Consider the following 19,929-nt stretch of genomic DNA (forward strand, 5'->3'; position numbering starts at 1 on the left):
TTCCCTTGGAAGGCACAGTGAGTATTATTGACTTCTTGCTCTTCAGTCATCCTTAATGGACAGTGATTCCTTGGCTTTTTAAAGGTGGTTTGATTCAGGTGTGTCACAGTCCTTTTTTCTTAAGAGGGAAAAATATATTTTTTTTCAAGACCAAAATACCCTCTGTCTTACACAAACATACCTATCGCTGGTTGTATGGACTATCATAGCTTCTCATTCACAGATAGCTTTCCCAGATAGAAGCAGGAATGCCAGCCAAAGTTAAATATTGTGAAAACAAAGCAAAGAAGGGGTAAGAGTTCATTTTGAAAATCATCCATTGATGTGACTTATTAGCCCCCAGGCCAATTATTCTGAGAACTCTGTCTTTTTGAAGCTCTTTATCACCTTCATCTGTTTCTGCAGTTCTGTACCACTGTAATAATGTCCTTGTCTTGTCTAAGATAGAGACAAAGGACTTGTGACAGTAATGTTAATCGCTAAAGTTACTGAACGATTACTATGTGTCTCATACCTATGAGGTTCATAAATAAAAGTCATCACTATGCTTAAGGACAGTCAAGGTTTTGAAGGGTTAGTTACCCTTCCCATGGGCAGTCAGCTTGTACATAAGTGGTGGAAAGAAAATCAAACCTAAGCAGTCTACCTTTAGTGCTGCTATTTGTAGGTGCTAAGTAATGTTTGTTGATTGACTCTATAACAACCATACTTCCTTCAACACTTGCTGGAGGGAAGAAATCAAATCCAAATATTGAGATGGTCTGGACAGGCTGCTGGAAAGCAGAGTATCATTACAGCTATTAAGACAATGCAGAGGGTTATTTCGGTGTTCAGATGTGAGCAGCCAGATGGAAATCATAGTTCAACCTTAGTGTTGTCAGACAGCAGAGGCTGTGGGCAAAGGGGAAGACATGGGTGAGTGATTTTTGACTGTTTATCTCGAATGTGTGTGGCCAGTGTCACTCCCATCTCTGATGGCTGTGATTTATTCTATTATACTGTCAGGATTAAAACACCTTAGCAGAAGAAAAATAAAGGGAGGGATACAAATGCTGTGTCATTGATGTGACAGATGCTATTTCTCTGGAAACCATAGATGATGAGGGTATGGTAAGTCTCTCAAAAGTGCTGTGAACATAGAATATCAGAACCAGACAGACCTGTAGGGACCATCTGTTTCAAACCACTCATTTAACAGATAAAGAAACTCAGGCTTAGAGAGCCTCTGAGGTCACCAAGGTCACATAAGCTTCTAGGTTTAGAGTTAGGATTCTGGTTCAGAATACATCCAGCTAAATCAGCTGCTGGTTAAGTTAATTGTTCTTTCCCCTAAAGTCACGAAGTTGAGTTTACACTGAGCAAAGCGTCTGTTTATATTTACCAAGGGTAAAGTAGAAGACATGAGGTGGAAACTCTGTCCTTTGCTCTGCAGTATTCATGCAAGTATTATTTAAACACCAAAACCGTGGTTTTAGCTCTCCTCACTTCCTCACTTTTTTTTTCTCTTTTACTATTTTCTTTCCTTTTTCTGAACCCAGAGGAGATAGCTCTCACCTCTTCACCCCTGTTAAGTGATGGGCGGGACCATTCTCTGACTGCTGCAGCCTCCTTGATAAGTCCTCACCCATCCTTACCTCAAGTTCTTCATCCTTGTGTTTCTCTCCTGCTGTTTCCTGTGTGAATAGATAGGGTGAATCAGGGTAAGTCAGATTCCCTGCCTCTGGAGAAAGCCAAGTACCCATCTCTTCACCTCCTGCCTCCTGCTTCCCTTGTTCCCTCACACAGATTTTCAGCAACTCAGATTTTCCAACCGCTCAGCAATTCAGGACAGAACTTGAAGCAGGGAGACACGGCTTCAAGCCTTTGCTGGACAGATGAGCCATGTGATTCTGGGCAGGTCTTAGACAAGACCCCCTGGGATGAAGTACACTCTTGGGTACAGTCCGCATTCTAGTACCTACTCCAAAGTTTGATTTGTGGGGTGAAGTTTATAATGAGGAAAATTTTTGTAAGCAGTATTTCTTACCACCAAACTGTCATGGTGGCTGAAATACCTATGACAAATTACTTTGTAAACTCCACAACTCTCTTTCACAATGCCATGTGCTCACACACATTCATTTGTTAACAGGGAGCTCCTGGGGGATGGTCCAGCCCAGGAGACTGAGCCCAGGAGTTTCCAAACCGTGAGATCTTCCAGGTACCAGGGCACACCCAGTCTCCTCTCTCCTCACACTTCACTGGAGCCATTCTCTGTGCATCCAAGGTTAATGCCTTCCCCTTTGAATTCCAGTTACCACTGGATGGTAAAGCAGCATTTTCTGTGGCCCACATCTCCCAGAGTCCCACATGTAAATATGCCATCAGGAGGCTCTGCCTGCAGTGTTCCTTTTCTAAGACAGAAATCTTCCATGGAGTAGACTTAACGTTGAGATCACAGTGTTCTCAGTTCCCAACCTGGGAGCAGACATGCAAAAGTAAAATCAAGGGAAACCACCATGGAGGTGAGAGTGGGGGCAGGGAGGTGTGTACGTTCCTGCTTAAACAGAGCTCACGCTCATCTGACATCGACCTAACCACTCAATAAATTTACCTTTAGAATTGCCTGGAGTTCTAAAGGATCTAACTGTGTAGGGCTTAAATCTTTATCTGTATGGGAGGAGGTTTAAATTAAAAAATCAGTTTTCTGAGCGAATGTTGCTGTCTCCCCTAATAAGTTTCCCATTTTGTGTCTCTTACCTGAGGCACGTAAGACAGCCACTCTCCCTATCTCTGATAGCAGAAGAGAAGCAGTCTCTTCCAAAGCTCAAACCAGGATGTATCCCTCAGAAAAATGAACATCTGTGAACAGCTTGAAAACCTCATGTGCTGTTTGCTTTATTCTGACTGCTATGCAAACCTTCGGACTGTGGAAAGGATTCAGGACCTCAAACCAGACTAGTCACTTTAAACCATGGGGAATCACTGAGTCAATCATCAAACCCTTACCTATGTCTGGCTTTGTCTCTGGTTTTGTTTAGGAGCTAGAAATACAGACATGGAAAAGGTACAGTTCATGCACTCAGGAAATCCACAGAGATAAAACAGCCATATAATGCTAGTAGCACACAGAAACTACCATGGCACACAGAAGCACAGAATATTATGGGAGCAGAAGGGAAGGTTTCCTGGAGACCATTATAGGTAGAGATTCTATGCTGTGAGTCAGGGTTGAGTTTGCTAAAGGTTTCCTAAGATCCATTTAGGTTTGCTCTAGTGTGAACTAGATTACTAAAATAGACAGAGAAAATAGCATCCCGATATTTAAATATATGATTACCCTTTCTTTATGAGTACTTAGCTGGAAGTGTCTTAGGATGAATACTAAAGCGCCTATCTGTGAATGTACACCATATTGGAAACAGATTTACTGTCCCAAAGTGTAATGCTTACTCAGCCATCTGATGAGTTCTGAGCACTGAACAGTTTGAGAGGGATGCATAGAGCTGTTTTATTACAAGATGCTGTTATGAGTTATAGCAGCTTTCCTTATGCTATATGGCTGTCGCCAAACAAGTTACATGAATATAAGCAGTTTTATTTGCAATTTTTTGCTTACATTTTCTTAGCATACTCGGATTATGGCTTCTCACAGCCCGACTCATGCTCCTGTGGCAGTCCCAGTATATTACTTTATTCAGAGCCAAAAGGAGCCTTTAAAAATATTTGTAGAAAGTCCTCCTTAGAGTATGCAGTGTTTGTGTATATAGTTGCTATCACCTGGCACTTGTTTGAAAAAAAGAAAAAGAGAAAGAAGCATTTTCACTTTTGCATACATGTGTTTATTTCCGAGTAAACTTAATAAACACATTAATTAGTTTCTCCTTTGATACAGTTGCAGTGACCCTTGAGTAGGAGGTTTTGTGTTTTAGGAAAAAAATAAATAGCATTCTGAATTTCATTTGATCAGGACTGAACTCAAAACAACTAAAAAAAGAAGAAAATTAAATTCATATGAGAGATGTACACCAGGCTTGGTTGTTACTTACAAATTATAGGCTGGAAAATTAGTGTTGTTGATTCCCCTTGAATGTGTGAAAGTGAATCAGAGAAATTGATGACATTAATAAAAATGATAATAACAGTAAATTAGTTTAAACTAAATGTAAATAATTGTTACTCTGACACCTGAATGAACCTTAGACAGAGAGGGACTTAGTTTAAACCCCATTTATTCTTATTTTATTAAGTATCCTTTTAATTGAATTAATTGTATTGTTAATGATTAGAGTATTTAACATATAGTGCTCACTACTAGAGTCTGTCTTCATTTCACTATATTTTTAGAAAATAGCAAATTCATTAGTGCCTGGTTTGGCCCAGCCTTTGGGGAACCCTGGACTTTTGAATACAGTGATATAATCAAGCTTCATTTAGAAGGGGAATAGGGCTCAGGCTGCTACTTGGGCTTTTGGATAATTTGGGAGTCAGCCTTTAAGAGCCTTTTTAAATTACTCGGATTGCATTCTTTTTTATTATAAAAACAATTCATTTCTATTGTAAAGAATTTGAGAATGACAAATATATAAAGAAGAAAATTATAACAACGTATCATCTTATGTCTCGACAGCAGTTGTTATTATCATTTTAGTGTGTTTATTTTCTGGCCTTTCAACTCCTTGTGCATATATGTAATGTGTTTTCAAAATTGGAATTATGTGTACTTTTAGTACTCTGTTCTTTTTACTTATCACATGACGAATGTTTTCTTTTTTTCTTGAAATATTCTTCTGGAATAAGATTTCATTAACTGTATGTCATTGTCACGGGGATATATCCACACTATCCTTTCCTCTGAATCTTTTTTTTCCAGTAGAATTTTAGTTTTTGTGTATTTTTGGTTATTATGGTGCTTCACTAACCATCATTCTACATAAATTTTTGTGCATGACACTAATGTCCCCAGAATAAGTTTGTGAGTCTTGTAAATTATGCTAATGTCAAGAGAAAAAATAACAAACTGTAATTTAATACAATTTTAAATGTTTTAGGCATGCATCAGAAATCAAATACTTCTTAAAATAAAATTCCCCTTACAAATCTTATCCCAACATCATATGCTATATAGTGTACCATATTGTTACAATGATGTTTTGTTAAACCAATTTTAAACGTTATGATTGTAGGGATCCTATGTCTCATTTCTCTAAAGTCCAATTAAAAGGGATTAAAAGGTCAAATGACTATCTCTTAGACTTCACGTTTTTTGCAATGGCATCATAATTACTAAATCCTACAATAATTGAAATGGTAGCATGAATATACTCTTAATTTTTTCACTTGACCATACACATGTATGTAGTTATATACATATGCATATGTGCATAAATATACACATATTAAATATGTATGTTATATAAATCACAGAACAAAGTGCATATATTAAAAATAATAAAAATTATATATTTATAAATTTATAAATACATAAATAAGTTTATATATTTATGTTCATGAACATATACAAAAATCACGTATGCTAAATGTGCATTAAATTATTTAAAGAGTTTGTGCATAGAGTTAAGTGATTTGGTTGGGACTGGTTGTGGTGTATTTTAATCAAATGACTATTAGAACAATGAACAATAAATACTGTAGGCCATCTAGTAATCTGCTGTACTATTAGTCTCCATTTACCTTAACTGTAAGGTATTGTTTAGACTTATTTCAAAAGGAGCTCCTGAATTTCGGTCCAAAATACACAAATGCCCAGAACAGAAAAGATGGAGTCAAGAGACAAAGGCAAGACTTGCTCGATTTTTCTGTCTCATTTTGAATGTGTCTGTGGGCAGCTTTCCACCTATACAACAAATCATCCCTAGGGAGGGCAGTGTCATGATATGAGAAAGGAACAAAAAATGAAATGATGTCTGATTCCCATGGGAAAAATAGGTCTTATGTGAAAATTAATCTCAGTGTGTTACAATGTTTGCTACATAAACCTGAACAAAAGGAAAAAAAAAAAACTCATGAGAGATGCTTTTTCCCTCTGAAACTATCTTTCATAACCATCTCTAGTTTTTGGATGACGCTGCCAAGGTGATGCAGGATAAAGCATGACATTTGTGGAGGGTTCAGCAGCTAAGCCATGAGCATATATGCTACCGGACAGGACCCTGGTGAGAGGCCAACACTGTCCTCATGAAGCCTTGACCCTAACTTGGACTCTGACACTAATTTACTTTGTCACCTTGACATGTCAATTACCCTGTGTAAGCCTCCGTTTTCTCCTAAAATGAGGCCAAGGAAGGGACCATTGATCGTTAAGATAAGATCCCTCTCAGATCACTCTCCCTGTCTATCTCTGCTTCTGACTGGACTCAGTCCCAGCTCTTCACTTGACTTGTTAGATCTTTGAATACATCTAGTCTTTAATTTCACGTTACTAATACCACAGTTTGTGAAATCTGTTGAGTGAGAACTACAACTATATTTAAGTGTACAATGGCAGGTGAATGCTATTCAGAGTAAAGACCTCCAGACTTATCCTCAAAGGAATGTCCTTTCTTCTCCACTTTCTTTCTGCCCTCATTGTCATTTTCATGCTCACTAAGATCCTCTACCAGATTATGTCATCCCCCATTTTTGAGCCAAGTGACTTATGTTTATAAATATTGAGGGACTGACATAACCTTTCAGTATTACCTTACAGTGGCAAAGGGCGTTGTAAAGACATTGAACATTTTAGAAAACAATTTGTGGATATTAATTATACATATGAGGACTCAAAAATCTCTGTCTTTAGGATTTTACTTCTTGCACTCCTGAGGAATTGAATGTTTGTTCTCCTATTATGCTTATCGGTAAATTCTTAATTTTGTTAAAGGAAAAAAAAAATCCAGGGCAAGTGCTTACATTATCACCATCATCTGCTCGAAGCCTGAATTTCATTAAGTAGATTGTTAATAAAATGAGGAATGATATATCACAACTGCAATGCTGTGTCTCCCAAAGTTAATGAAGAGTTATAATTTTCTAGACGACAAATTAAAAGGCTGTTAAAATGGTTGGTAAGACTGTCAACGGATTTAGCAACATTCCAATTAAAATAGGGCATTAAAGAGAATTAAAATCTTGAATTTGGAGAAATGAGAAAATATGTTTAATATGTGATTTAATATAGTTAGAAGCCCTGGAATCTTTACATAAGATGAGATAGATGTCATCTTAAAGATGACATGACACACTTAGCAAAAAGTGGGACATTTGCCATCTAATACAATTTCATAGGCTTGGTCAATAATTTTCTTGCATCAAGCACTAAAATTATATTTTTAATAGTAGTGATAATATTAGAGCAATAATAATATTTTAGTACCTGAAATTATTTTGGTACATAAATTATTATTATGTACATTATATGTATAATATTAATATACATTAATAACATATACATTTGTATATTACCCATCTTGCCAAATCAAATTTTTAGTTTTCCATTTTTATTTTAGGTCTCATCTCATCCATGTGGGTACATCTTTACATAGAATAGTTATACTTTTGCATCCTTTTTTCCAATTATCCATCAGACTTATATACCCTCAACGATTTCCTTTTTAATCACCAACTGCCACACACTGAATTGATGTATGAAATTTTACTTAACCATTCATTGCATAGTAAGTAATTAGACCATTGTCATTTTGTACTAAAATAGATAATATTCAATAAACAACTGCATATGTATTTAGAATGAGTTTCCAGAAATGGATTAATGTGTGAAAGAGAATGATCAAATGGCTTTTATGATTTTACACTACCACCCGTAATTTAGGTACCGTTGTAATTCAACTACAAGCTGAGCCACATCAGATTACATCACAATTTTATAATTTTTGCAAAATTAATAGGTAAGATGGTACCATATGGTTGTTAACTTATTTTTAACCAGTCTGCCCCAATAATTTCATAGGTAGTTAAAGAACATGACCATTTTTCTCCATTAATTTGGCTTTCTATGTCTCATTCTTTGACAAGTGGTAACGTGTAAGGTGACCAGCATATGATGCCGTAATTTTCTGTTAGCAGATTTTTGAGATCTTCACAGAATTGAGATTAAGTTTAGCTCAGATGAAGGTCCTCACGGGATGAATATGCTATTGAAAGGAACATTTAAGAGTAATGCAGAACTGTTTAGAGAACTGTTACAAAGTCAGTAACCGGCAGAGTGGGGATGATGTTTTTTCAAGTACTAATAAACTTAAAAATGGACCCTTCCTATTAGTATTGCACAAGCTATACGATACCTCCTGTTCCCAAGCAAAGAGGAGGGAAAAACAGAGAAAGACAAAGAGCCTAACAAATAGAGGGCACAGCTGAAGTGAACAGACCATCCCTGGGTACAGACCTGCCTACTCCTTAAAACTGAAAAACTGCATGGGATCCCCTTGCCACTCACCCCCTGTACCCCTTTATCAGGCTTCATGCTTTTTACTTGTAAAAATACCACAGGAATATAAACTCCATAAGGGCACAGTTCTGTTTTGTTTGTTGGTTTTGGTGGGGGGTTGTATTTTGTTTTTGTTTTTGTTTTTATCTCTTAATCACTGCTCCGCCCATAGGGCCTGATAGAACAGTGCCTGTCACCTATTGCAGGCTTCATAAATACTTGCTGAGTGAAGGAATGAATGAATGAATGAATGAATGAATGAATGAATGAATTGTGGAAAATCACAGATGGAGGAATTGCCCAAACTCTAGTTGACATATCAAATCTGATACAAATAAATGGCCATTCCAGTAGAGAGTCACAGACAAGGAGTTGCAGTATTAGGACCAAGACCCTGCAGCAAATGATGCAGACTAAAGGCAACCAATGAAACGGAAGATAAGATTGGATCCTGAGTCACAACTAGGTGTCTCTTCATTTCTTTCTGTGAAGGGATCAGAGGTACATTGGAGAACCTCTCACTGTGTATTATTTTCTGTTAGAGATGGATATACACACACCTTCACATATATTTATGTATATGTCTATGAATACACATAGCTACAAGTATATCTCCACATTTACACCTACTCACACACATGTACACTCCTGCGTGTATTATTTAAGTTAACTCTAGTCAGTTCTGTAGGGGTATCAGGTTAAGTGGAGTTAGTTAATCTCAGCTAATAGTTTCCTATCTTTTAAAAGTTTTTTTAAGAATTTTTTGAGATATTGCAATGAAGCAAAGCCTGGAACAAATGGATTTCATCCAGTCTGAATTCTGATGTGCTAATCACACTCTGAATTCTGATGTGTCATACCTGTGTAGGCCAGAGGTAAAGCAGCCTATAAATTGTTGTGCTTCATTGTGGCAAATGATGCCTTTCTGAGAATGCCACAGTAAATTAATCAATTAAAACAAAGAGTGCCATCTGGTGATGCATCCCCTCCCCCTTTCTTCTTCACACTCCTTACTATCAATGTCTTCTTATATCTGTCTTCTCATGATCCATTGGTGATTTTTTTAGGCCATTCTTCCCATTACGTCAATGACTTGGGATATCTTTAACCCTTGACTTTTATCTCATCTATAAACCCCTTAGCTCAGTAGATTTCCCTAATTAAAAAAAAAAATAGTGTTTATTATTTTTGAGAGAGAAAGAGAGAGAGAGTGCAAGTGGGGGAGGAGCAGAGAGAGATGGGGACACAGAATCCAAAGCAGGCTCCCGGCTCTGAATTGTCCGCACAGAGTCTGATGTGGGCCTCGAACCCACAAACCTTGAAATCATGACCTGAGTGGAAGTCAGAGGTTTAACCGACTGAGGCACCCAGTCATCCCTAGGCTTCCTTAATTTAAAATGGCATGGTCATCAAGGGCAGAAAATCTCCTTCCTCTTAGTGGTCAACAATGTAACCTGAAAAGATCCTTTCCCTTGGCTCATGATTCTTATTCCAGGAACAGTCCTTGGTATTTTGCCTTTAAAATCAGTTGATTTTATTTTCGTATTTGATTCTTACTCATTTTTTAGAAGTTTCTTTTTCCCATGCTAAGCCAAATCAGCAGTAAAACTGTCTCTGTGGTCGTTTTATATCTCAGCTCTTCCTTTATCCTCCCATAGAATTGAGAATGAAAATGCTAGAAGATACCAGTGAAAGATCCACTCATCAACCCTACTGTTAATCACAAAGTGAATTCAGCTCTGTCACCATCTACCCTTCTACCAGGAAATGGATCCCTGAGCATCTCTCCATTATTCCTTTTGTGTGTTGTGCTCAACGGAAATTTTCCATATCTCCATTTCTGTGACTCTGCTGTCAAGGGCAATCTCTTAGGCACTGCCTGTCATTGTGATTATTGCCGATATCACTGAATTAAGGTAATCAGGCCACATTCATTGCATGCACTTTGAGCAGAAGCTGAAACCACAGGTAAAATTGAAATGCCCAGTAATGGCCATTTCAGTGTCGGTTTCCTGTTCTTTCCTAAAGTGCATTTGCTTTTGCTTTTGCTTCTTGCCTGCTGAGATCATTGTGTGGGTGTGAGCGTCTGAGGGCTCAGGTTGATAAGTTGCAAAGGGAAAGGGGGGAAGAAAAGGCCACACAGCTTGAATAAATAAATACATAAAAATATATGGTACTCTAGCATGCCCTACTGCCATGTCTCCATCACTACACAAGGATGTCCTCACATATTAACTTCAGCATCAGAATTCTGAAGGCAGGGAAGCAAAAGTAGCAGCTGTGGGAGCTCCCTAAAGTGGAGCCAGGCATGACATTCTGAATTCTGAAATTGCAAACCCACAGTTCAGTAGGTTGCAGCAACACAGAATGCAGATGGCGTGTTCCTTTGGATTGTCAGAGTAGTTCTACAGTATATATAAATGGCTTCGGTTCTCTCCTGTTGGCTCTGTCACTGCCTTTTAACACCAATGTGTCAGTAAAGCCATGTTGCAGTGACAATCATATGTTGGTAATGGGGCTCAGAGGAGAGTACCTTGGGAAACTTTGAAATTAACCATTTCAGAATGGAGAAGTCTTAGGTATGTTACACATTAGAGAAACAAAAAACTGCTTTACTGCATATATTAGGTGACTATAATAACTTGGATTCATTTAATGTATGCCATATAATTGAAGAGTAGATGAAATAGTTCATTATTTTTATAAAATACAAATGTATGTTTTTTCCCCACAGCAAGAAGAAAATGAGATAAATGCACGTTAAAACCTCCTCAGTGATTAAACCATCTTCTTTTCATCTGTATAATAGAGCCAGAGTAAATATAAGGCTGTAATTAACTTTAAGGCCTCTGCGGATGTATTGTTAGAATAGGGCCTAACTATTTTTCCAATGGCAGCTGAACCTAAAAGAATAATTTCTATTTAGAAATCATGTTTACAGGCTTCTCATTTCAAGGAACATTCGCCTTCTCTCCCCACACAGCCTCACTCGCCAGTTGAGAAAATTAGGTCCTTGGCTATTTGTGATATCCCGTGTTCTTCTGTGTGTCCTCAACTTATCAACTGCTTTCTAACAAGTGACTGAAATCTAACAAGTGAGACCTGTACATGTGAGACTTATTTAGAAAGTGAATTTTTTTTAAATTGTAAATTGCATTTTTGAGACTACTTACAGTTGTCTTCCATGAAGTTGAAAAAGAAAAGAGCAACTGGAGAATGAATGAAAAAGTATTTTCTCAGTAGAATGATTAGCTATGCCTTGTAAAGTCATCTTGTCCATTAAGGTCAGTTCCCACATCCATGTCAGTTCCCACACTGCAGCTCCCTGTGGGGAACACATATGTGCACTCATGCATACTAGCCAACCCATACACATTTAGACATTTAAAAATAGGTATTTATCAATTTGTATACAGTTGGTGAATTTAGAGTGGTGACTTCATTAAGGAGCAATCAGTGAAAGGAGATTTAGACCTAGAGTATTTCTGTGGGACAGGCAGAATTTTGTTTCACTGTTGTAAAAGATGATGTAGTAAGTGTATTTACCATGAGGTCACATCTCCTAGTTTTGCTTTTTAGCTGTAAGACTATAGGCAAGTTAGAAAATTTCCATAAGTTACAGTTTATTTTTGTTTTTATGGAGATATTAATAATACAGATCTCCCTCACGGGATGGAGATGCCATGGGGGTGCATCCTGATAAACCCGTATTAGGTTGAAAATATCACTAAGTTGAAAATACATTTAATGTACTTAATACACTGACCATCGTTGCCTAACCTAACCTACCTTAAACATCCTCAGAATACTTACATTAGCCCACAGTTTGGGGCACTATCGTCTAGCACAAAGCCTATTGTATAATAAAATGTTGACTTTCTCATTCAGTTTTTCAAATGCTGTACTGAAAGTGAAAACCAGAGTGGTTGTGTGGGTACAGAATGGTTATAAGTGTGTTGGCACTTTACCCCTCGTGGTCACTGTCTCTGGAGAAGATCCAAATTCAAAATTTCAAGTATGGTTTCTACTGAATGCTTTCTCACCATCAGAAAGTGGAAAAATTATTAAGTCAAGCCCTTGTAAGTCAGGGACCATCTGTACTTTATATTGGCCTGTTGTTAGTGTCAAATGAAAAAACCACATGCAGAGGCACTTGTTGCCTGGCATTTAGGAGTCCTTAGGCCATGTTAGCAATGATCATTATTGATCATTACATAAATGTAATTATGTTATTTACATTTACCCATACAGCCTAGGAAAGTCATGGAGGGAAAACCGAAAGCAGACTCAACTTACCCATCTGCATGTTTTAAAGGCCTTACAGAATCTTACTATGAAAATAATTTAGAATTATATGTAGGCTCTCCGCTAGCAAAAATGATAGTTAAAATGTGTTGTACACTACTATATTTCAGGCCATAAGCTTGTATTATCTAATTTGATTCGAACAGAAGCTCTAGGAAATAGAAGTTATTTTCTTTTTATCATGTGAAGATAAATCATATGAAGAAAAATCAAAATCAAGTAAGATACAAGTCTTCATTCTATCTTAATAGTGTTTGTCTTCTGGCACATAGGTGATACTCAATAAAATGTTTGTTGAATGGATAGGCTTATAGTCAAATGGAACTAAAATATGTATGAAAAAAATGATGCATTAAAACTGCTCTAGGCAGTACAAAAACCAAAACATCAAAATATAGTTAGGATTCAAAAAAGGAAACGGACTTCATTCAGGAAAAAAACCTGGATCAACAGATTCTTAAATATGAAGATGAATCCCGTCTTAAAACACATCCCAGTTCTTGCCTTGTCTTTGGGTGGACTCAGAGGCAGATCACTCAGGGTGTAGCACTATAGGAAGAACTTCTTTTGGGGTTTGTTCAGACCTTCATTTTCAAGTATCCCTTTTATATTCAGAGGGACCTCTTCCTATAATGACAAAAACACATCTGAAACCCATCTGCAATGCTGATTCCCTGTTTTGTTCTTTAAACTCTCCTCCTTAGGGTAAACAGTTCCTACTTCCTGATTATTTAGGTCCTCTGAAATAAATTCTCCATTTTCAAAGGAACTTTCTTGCAAGTGAGAAGAGACTAGAAAATTGCTATATAAGTCAAAAAGACTTGTATTTTAAAAAATTGATGCTCTTCACCAGAAATTATATTACAGTTCTAGCTGTGATCCATATTCACAAAATGAAAAATATTTAATTCAACAATAAAATGGAAGCTCATTTATTTGGTCAATGTATCAAAACAGGCCAAAAAAAAAAATAATAGGGCATTTTAGGGACATTCACACCAGGATGGGAAAAGAAATGGGAGTTATTCTTCAAGCTTCTCTGTCTCTCTGTCTCTGTCTCTCTCTGTCTCTCTCTCTTGCCTTTTTCCTGTTTTCTATGTGGAGGCTGATAGGCAGGGATCACCCAGAAGTTATACTGAAGTTAATGTTATGTAGAGTGGGGACATTTTTTCCCCTTCTGCAGACATGAGCCTTGTAGGACTTATCACAACTCCCAGGGTGACAAAATTCTTTGGCAGGAATTTGTCTGCTCTAACTTTCCTTGACTTTGGTTCCTCAGACAACTGCTTGTTCCTTTCCAGGCCCATGATTAGGTTGTTTGCTAAGGTAGAGGAAATAAAGGCAGCTAAGGCTAGTTTGGGCAATTTATTCTGTTATCTGTGCCTTCTTTGTGTTATGGTTTTCTTGTATTTCAGCTCAAGGTGGCATTTCCTGTTTAACCCTTTATTTGTTTATTTCCCCTTAAAGTCTGCCTGGACATTGAATCTCTTGCCTTGGCTTTTATAACTTCTCGATCCTCTTTGATTTACTTGTTCATGAGCTCATTTATTTAAGTGCTGAAAAACATTTGTAAAAAACAAATAAACTAACACAAACATGAAACCCGAAGAGCATGTCTAAAGGGCTCACCACGTGTTACATCCCAGCTTTAGCAGATTCCGGGTCCCGTCTTGTCCCTTTTACCCACCTACATCATGGAGGCATAATGTCAGCATTTGTCTCTTTCTGGGAAGCATCATGAAAACACTTGGACTCTAGATTCAGATAGATGCCATTCAAATTTCACAGCAGTACTCTCTGGCTATGTGACCTCAGTTATGTAAATTCTCTTCACCTTTTCCTCATTTGCAAAATGAAGATAAAATTTTCTTCTTTTGTGGTTTTGTGAAGATCAGATACCATGGTTCATATTACATGTTTAGATCAGTGCTCAAGAAATTTTAATTCCCTTTTTACTCCCTTTGTTACTCTCCCCATTCCTCCTTGAAGGTGGAAAATAAAATGCTGTTGTCCAAAAGAAAAACAGGAGGGAATGAAAGATTTGATGTTTCAAGCTGGAATTTTCCTTTTATGTACTTAACTAGTGGGTCATTTAAGGTACTTCACAATTTGTTGAGAGAACCATTAAATACCATTAGTAGGTCATCTGCCACTGACTTCAAAACTATAGTCTTTAAAATTCAGCCAAATAGGGAAATCATTTTAATAGCTCCGATCACTTTGATTTGGGCCATAAGGTCATGGTGACAGATGCACTAAGCATCTCATAAATACCAGGGTATTTCCTTTAGCTGGCATAATTTGCAGAATAGAAATGGCCATGTGCTATCATTATGTAATATGATATCATTTAAAAATGTAAAACTGTAGCGGAAGCATTTTGACCAAGTGGCCCCGCAACTTTAAGCACCTTGTCCAACACCCTTCAGTTTGTTCTGGTCTCATCTAAATGACCCTCACATAGAAAAGTGACTTATATTTGGCCTTTTTCTCCTTCACATTCTGAAAGGAGGATTTACATTAGTATAGCATATAGAGCTGGACTAAACTTTTGAGACTATCCAGTCTTTTAAAAGTCCTTTAACTATGATTCTAGCCCAATCTTCTGAATCTACAGATAAGGAAAGTAAGATTTAAAACAGTGAATTTATTGGGGACAACTAAGCAGGTTGGGCTGAAAACTGAAGGTTTTATCTTTTTTTTTTTTGTAGATTAGGGTGTGTGTGTGCGTGCGCGCGCGCATGTGCACGCTCCTACTTGTGTATGTATTGTGTGTATGTATATACTATGTGTGTCTGTGTGTATGTATATTCTCCCTAGGAAAGGTGCTGAGATCCTACCACCTCTGTAAATGTCACACTTTTGAGGGTTTTGTTTGTTTGTTTTATTTTTTTCCAAAATGCAATCAGATTTCTATTTGCCAATAATAAAAATTATATGTGCTCAATTTTTAAAAGTCAAATAATTTACAAGAGTATAACGAAGCTAAAACTCACTGAAATTCCAGAAATAACATCTATAAATATTTTGATAAATGTTATGTTGATGTATTTTAAATTTCCTGTTAACTATATACAAAACTCTGGAATAAGACCAGTATTTAGTTAATCTTACTACCAGGACTTGACATTCTAACCAAGAGCATGATGTAGGACAATAATTCCCCAAATGTGGTCTGGGATCAGCAACATCATTACTTTTGAACTTGAAAGAAGTACACATCATCAGGCCCCACCCAAGGCCAACTGATCAGAAACTATGGAGATAAGATCCAGTGTTTTGGGTCTTAACAGGCCCACTTGACTATTCTGATGCAAGATCAAGTTAGAGAACATTTTGTATAATGGTCTGAGAGATCTAAGTTTGAATTCTTCTTAGCTATGATACTATTAGATTGTGACCTTGAGTAAGTTGGTCACCCAACTGTAAGTCCAGGTTTTCATGGTGAAGTGAAGATAATATTTACATGGAAGTGTTGTTGTGGAGATTAGACATAGACTATGGAAAGTACTGAAAACAGTGATTGGTCCATGGTAGGAACTCAATGTTAGCCATTATATGAGTCCTTTGTAGCTTTCATTCACCTTTCAATTGTACAACTTAGTTTTGAGTGATAGAGCTGTATGCATTCTAGGAGAGGAGCACACTGTTGTTAAGATTTAAAATTTACAAATAGCAGTACAGAGACACATATGTGATTACTTTCTATCTCACAATCTGTACTCCTCAGAAGCAGTGATTCTTCTTTGCCAATTAAGTCTCTACTTAAAGAAGGATAGGTATTTTCTCTCAATACTCTAACCTATACATTTTGAGCTCGTAATCACGGACATGAGATTCTCCCAGGAGAACTCTAATTTAATCATAAAAGTGTGAACTGCAGATATGGGAGTGTATAGGATTCCATCCTTCTTTATCTGCTCATTTAAAAAGACCTAAATAGGAGAATTAACAGTTATTTGGCTCACGCTGTGTTTGGATAGAACCAAAGAAAATTATATAAATAAACATAAAAGAGAAAGATAATAAATATGACTGTGTTTGTCGTTTTATATGTAATGCTTTGAGATATTAATCATATTGGAATGACAAGGTAAATATATCTTAAGAAAGATGATTGAAATAAGTTACTGAGTAAAGGAAATAAGATGAATTTAGTGAGGTGCCAAATAACTTCTCTCTAACTCTCCAGAAGGGTTGAGATGGACTGAATTTCCCTAATTTGGCATAAGATATCAAATTTCAAAAATTGTGCCTTTCACTCTTATGAATTCAAGTACATGCCTGGCTTTAGCAGCCCCTACTGGCAATTAGGTATAATGATGTTTAGTATCCCTGTAGAGGGTTTCCCTTCCATTTCTGCTCTATGTATTTTAATCACCTTAAATTGAAAATGAATTGCTATTAGAAACTTTCAATGATTTCAGAAAGATTTTTTAAAATAAACTGATAAAATGAAGTAATGCAATGACAATGTTTAAGTAGGAATATTATGGCAGATAAATTCTTGGAGGTTTACTGCTAATGGCCACTTGACATTTTGAAATAGAGCATTTCAGTAAATCACTGGAAATTAGCTGACAAGAATTTATATTCATCTATTTAAATGATACTTATAAATAAGTAAACATGGTTTAAATATAGTTTGAGTGATGCCGGAGTTTATAGCAGCAAATGTCCTAGTGCAGGTTTTTGTTCTAATTTCAGATCAATTCAACAAGCATCTATTGTAGATTTTCTTTGAGCCAGGAAGTGTGCTAGTTCTTAGAGACCTAGAGAGGAGAAAAGCCCAATTCTTCAAATCTAGTAACTAATTGCCCAGATTAGAGTCCATCATCCTTTACTTCAGGAAATCTCCACTCTTCCTTAAGTAACATCTCATCCAGGAACACTTATATGACTTCCAGATTAGAGTTGAGAATTGTTCTACTCCTGTTCTTAATTATGTCTTGTGGATTTTGGCTTACACACAGTTCAAGAGCTATACATTGGCCAACTATTTATAATAAATGCTAATGGAGTATGCTCATTATGCATGCACGAATTCATTCATTCCACAAATACTTGTTGTGTACATTCAACTATGTGCCAGGCATTGATCTAGACACAGAAGTTGGTAAGTAACAGTGAACAAACCAAGATTTGTGCTGCATTGAACATTATATTCTATGGTGGAGACATCAACCATGAATTTACAAATAAATAAGATAATCTCAGTGGTATTAAGGAAAAAAAAATAATAGAGAAACAGCACTATGGTGAGGAGTAAGTAAAGGACTGAGCTTTCTGCAAAGACCTGTCTGAAAAGGTAACATTTGAACTGAAACTTGGAGGAGAAGCAGAAGCCTGTGCAGTGGAGATCGGGGTGAAGAGCATTCTGGGTAGAGGAATGGTCAGTGGACCAGCCTGAGGAGGGAAGGTGTTCAGCGTAGTTCATGATTAGAGAAAGACCAATGTGGCTGGACCTTTGTGAATGAGGGAGGAAAATTATCCTACGAGATGAATTTGGTGAAGAAAGCCGGATATATTTTATAGGCTTTTAGAGGCCATAGTTCAGTACTTTTTGAAATTATAATGGGAAGCCCTTAGACTTGAAGCATGGAAAGTGCATCTGGTTTGTTGTTATACTTCTGGAACTGACCAATAATCTTAGTAATTTTATACATACCCTTTTAAAACAGAATAAAGTCAAGTTGAGATACTGGGGAAAACCTCAAAGCTCTACTCAGTCATCATTTCAATTCAAGAAGTGTTTATACTTATGAAACTACTAAGCTAGGCTTTTTGAAAGAAACAGTAATGATAAAGAAATCGTTTATATCTCAGATTAGCTACATCCTACTGAAGAAAGAGCTATTGATAATTACCTGAGATATGAAATTTTAATGAATTAATTTCTACTGCAGAAGCCTAAAGGAGAAACCAACAAATTCTGAATAACATTATTCATGTATTCTACAAATATTTTTGATTACTTGTCACATATCACAAAAAAAATGCCATGGTGAACAAAACACACATGGCTCCTACATTTATGGAGTTTGGGGTCCAGTTGGGAAGGCAGGAATTGAATATGAAATATAGTCACAGATTAGAATAAAGCAATGAAGAGAAAAGAATGGTACATAAGATAGTATTTGGTACATAGGCACTTAATAAATATCAATTGAATGAATGAATGAATGAATGAATGAATGAATGAATGGTTTATAACAGAACAGTAGGGAGTGACACACTTTAATTTTTTTTAAGTTTATTTGAGAAAGGAGAGAGGAAGAGAAGGGGAGACAAAGAATCCCAAGCAGGCTCCATTCTGTCAGCACACAGCTCACCATGGGGTTCGATCCCAAGAACACTGAGATCATGACCTGAGCTGAAATCAAGAGTCAGACGTTTAACTGACTAAGCCACCCAGGTGTCCTCAGAGTGACATACTTTAGATAGCATGTTCAGAAAAAGCCTCCCTGACACACTATCATTTCAACTTCATTAGGACAAAGTGAAGGCATTATCATTTCAAAAGACTGAGGGGAAGGGGAGTCTCTAGGTTGAGGGACAACTGTGTGAAGGTCTAGAGATGGGAAAGAATTCTAGAATACCTCAGAATGCCACAGAGATGATATTAGAGAGGGAGAACATGGTGAAATAGAGCAATTCAATATGCCATTTCAGGCCATGAGGAATTAAGTTATATTCTAAATCAATAGGTAAGTCATTGCAGGGCCTCATATATTAAACTGATCATCTTAATTTCTGCAAAATGAATTGATTAAGTGGGGACAAGAGCTAATGATGGAAAACCATTTATGATGATACTGTTTTAAATTAGATAAAAAATGATGGTGGCTTAGGCTAAGCTAGTGAGGGTGTAGATAGATAAAAATGGATGCATCCGAAGGTTTTCCAGATACAGTCTCTAGATGTAGTGGGATGACATATTTTCTTTCTGCCAAGGTTCAAAGTAAAAACGGAGTTGTTCTTGTCTCAGCATCAAGTGTAACCCTGTTTTTTTAAATAAATCAGACATATTCTTCTGCTCAAAACCTTCCAATAGTCCTCCACATCATTCAATGAAAAGCGTAAAATCCTCAATATGATCTACAAACCCCTAAATGCTCTTCACAGAGATGTGAATCTGGGACTCATTTTCTTACTAGTGTCTTCCCCTCTTAATCTGAACTAGTTATACTGGCTTTCCA

The 19,929-nt window shown here is 36.8% G+C and overlaps 1 protein-coding gene and 1 long non-coding RNA gene across 12 annotated transcripts in view; one reads left to right on the forward strand and one right to left on the reverse strand.

The window, feature by feature from the left end:
• TENM2 (teneurin transmembrane protein 2) overlaps window positions 1-19,929 on the forward strand; it is a 1,291,685-nt gene that overhangs the window by 364,591 nt on the left and 907,165 nt on the right. The gene's annotated exons all lie outside the window — the stretch shown is intronic.
• LOC132680968 (uncharacterized) overlaps window positions 1-19,929 on the reverse strand; it is a 47,311-nt gene that overhangs the window by 16,789 nt on the left and 10,593 nt on the right. For 2 of the 3 annotated variants that reach the window (XR_009610783.2, XR_009610782.2), the window contains 2 exons: window positions 11,599-11,750; window positions 1,635-1,673 (listed from right to left, as the gene is read on the reverse strand). This is a non-coding gene — a long non-coding RNA (uncharacterized LOC132680968). The remainder of the gene's footprint in view (window positions 1-1,634; window positions 1,674-11,598; window positions 11,751-19,929) is intronic. The other variant, XR_009610784.2, reaches the window with a different exon arrangement.

The sequence above is a fragment of the Panthera onca genome, chromosome A1 (assembly GCF_046562875.1).
Source record: "Panthera onca isolate mPanOnc1 chromosome A1, mPanOnc1 haplotype 2, whole genome shotgun sequence".
In the NCBI taxonomy this organism is placed as follows: domain Eukaryota; kingdom Metazoa; phylum Chordata; class Mammalia; order Carnivora; family Felidae; genus Panthera; species Panthera onca.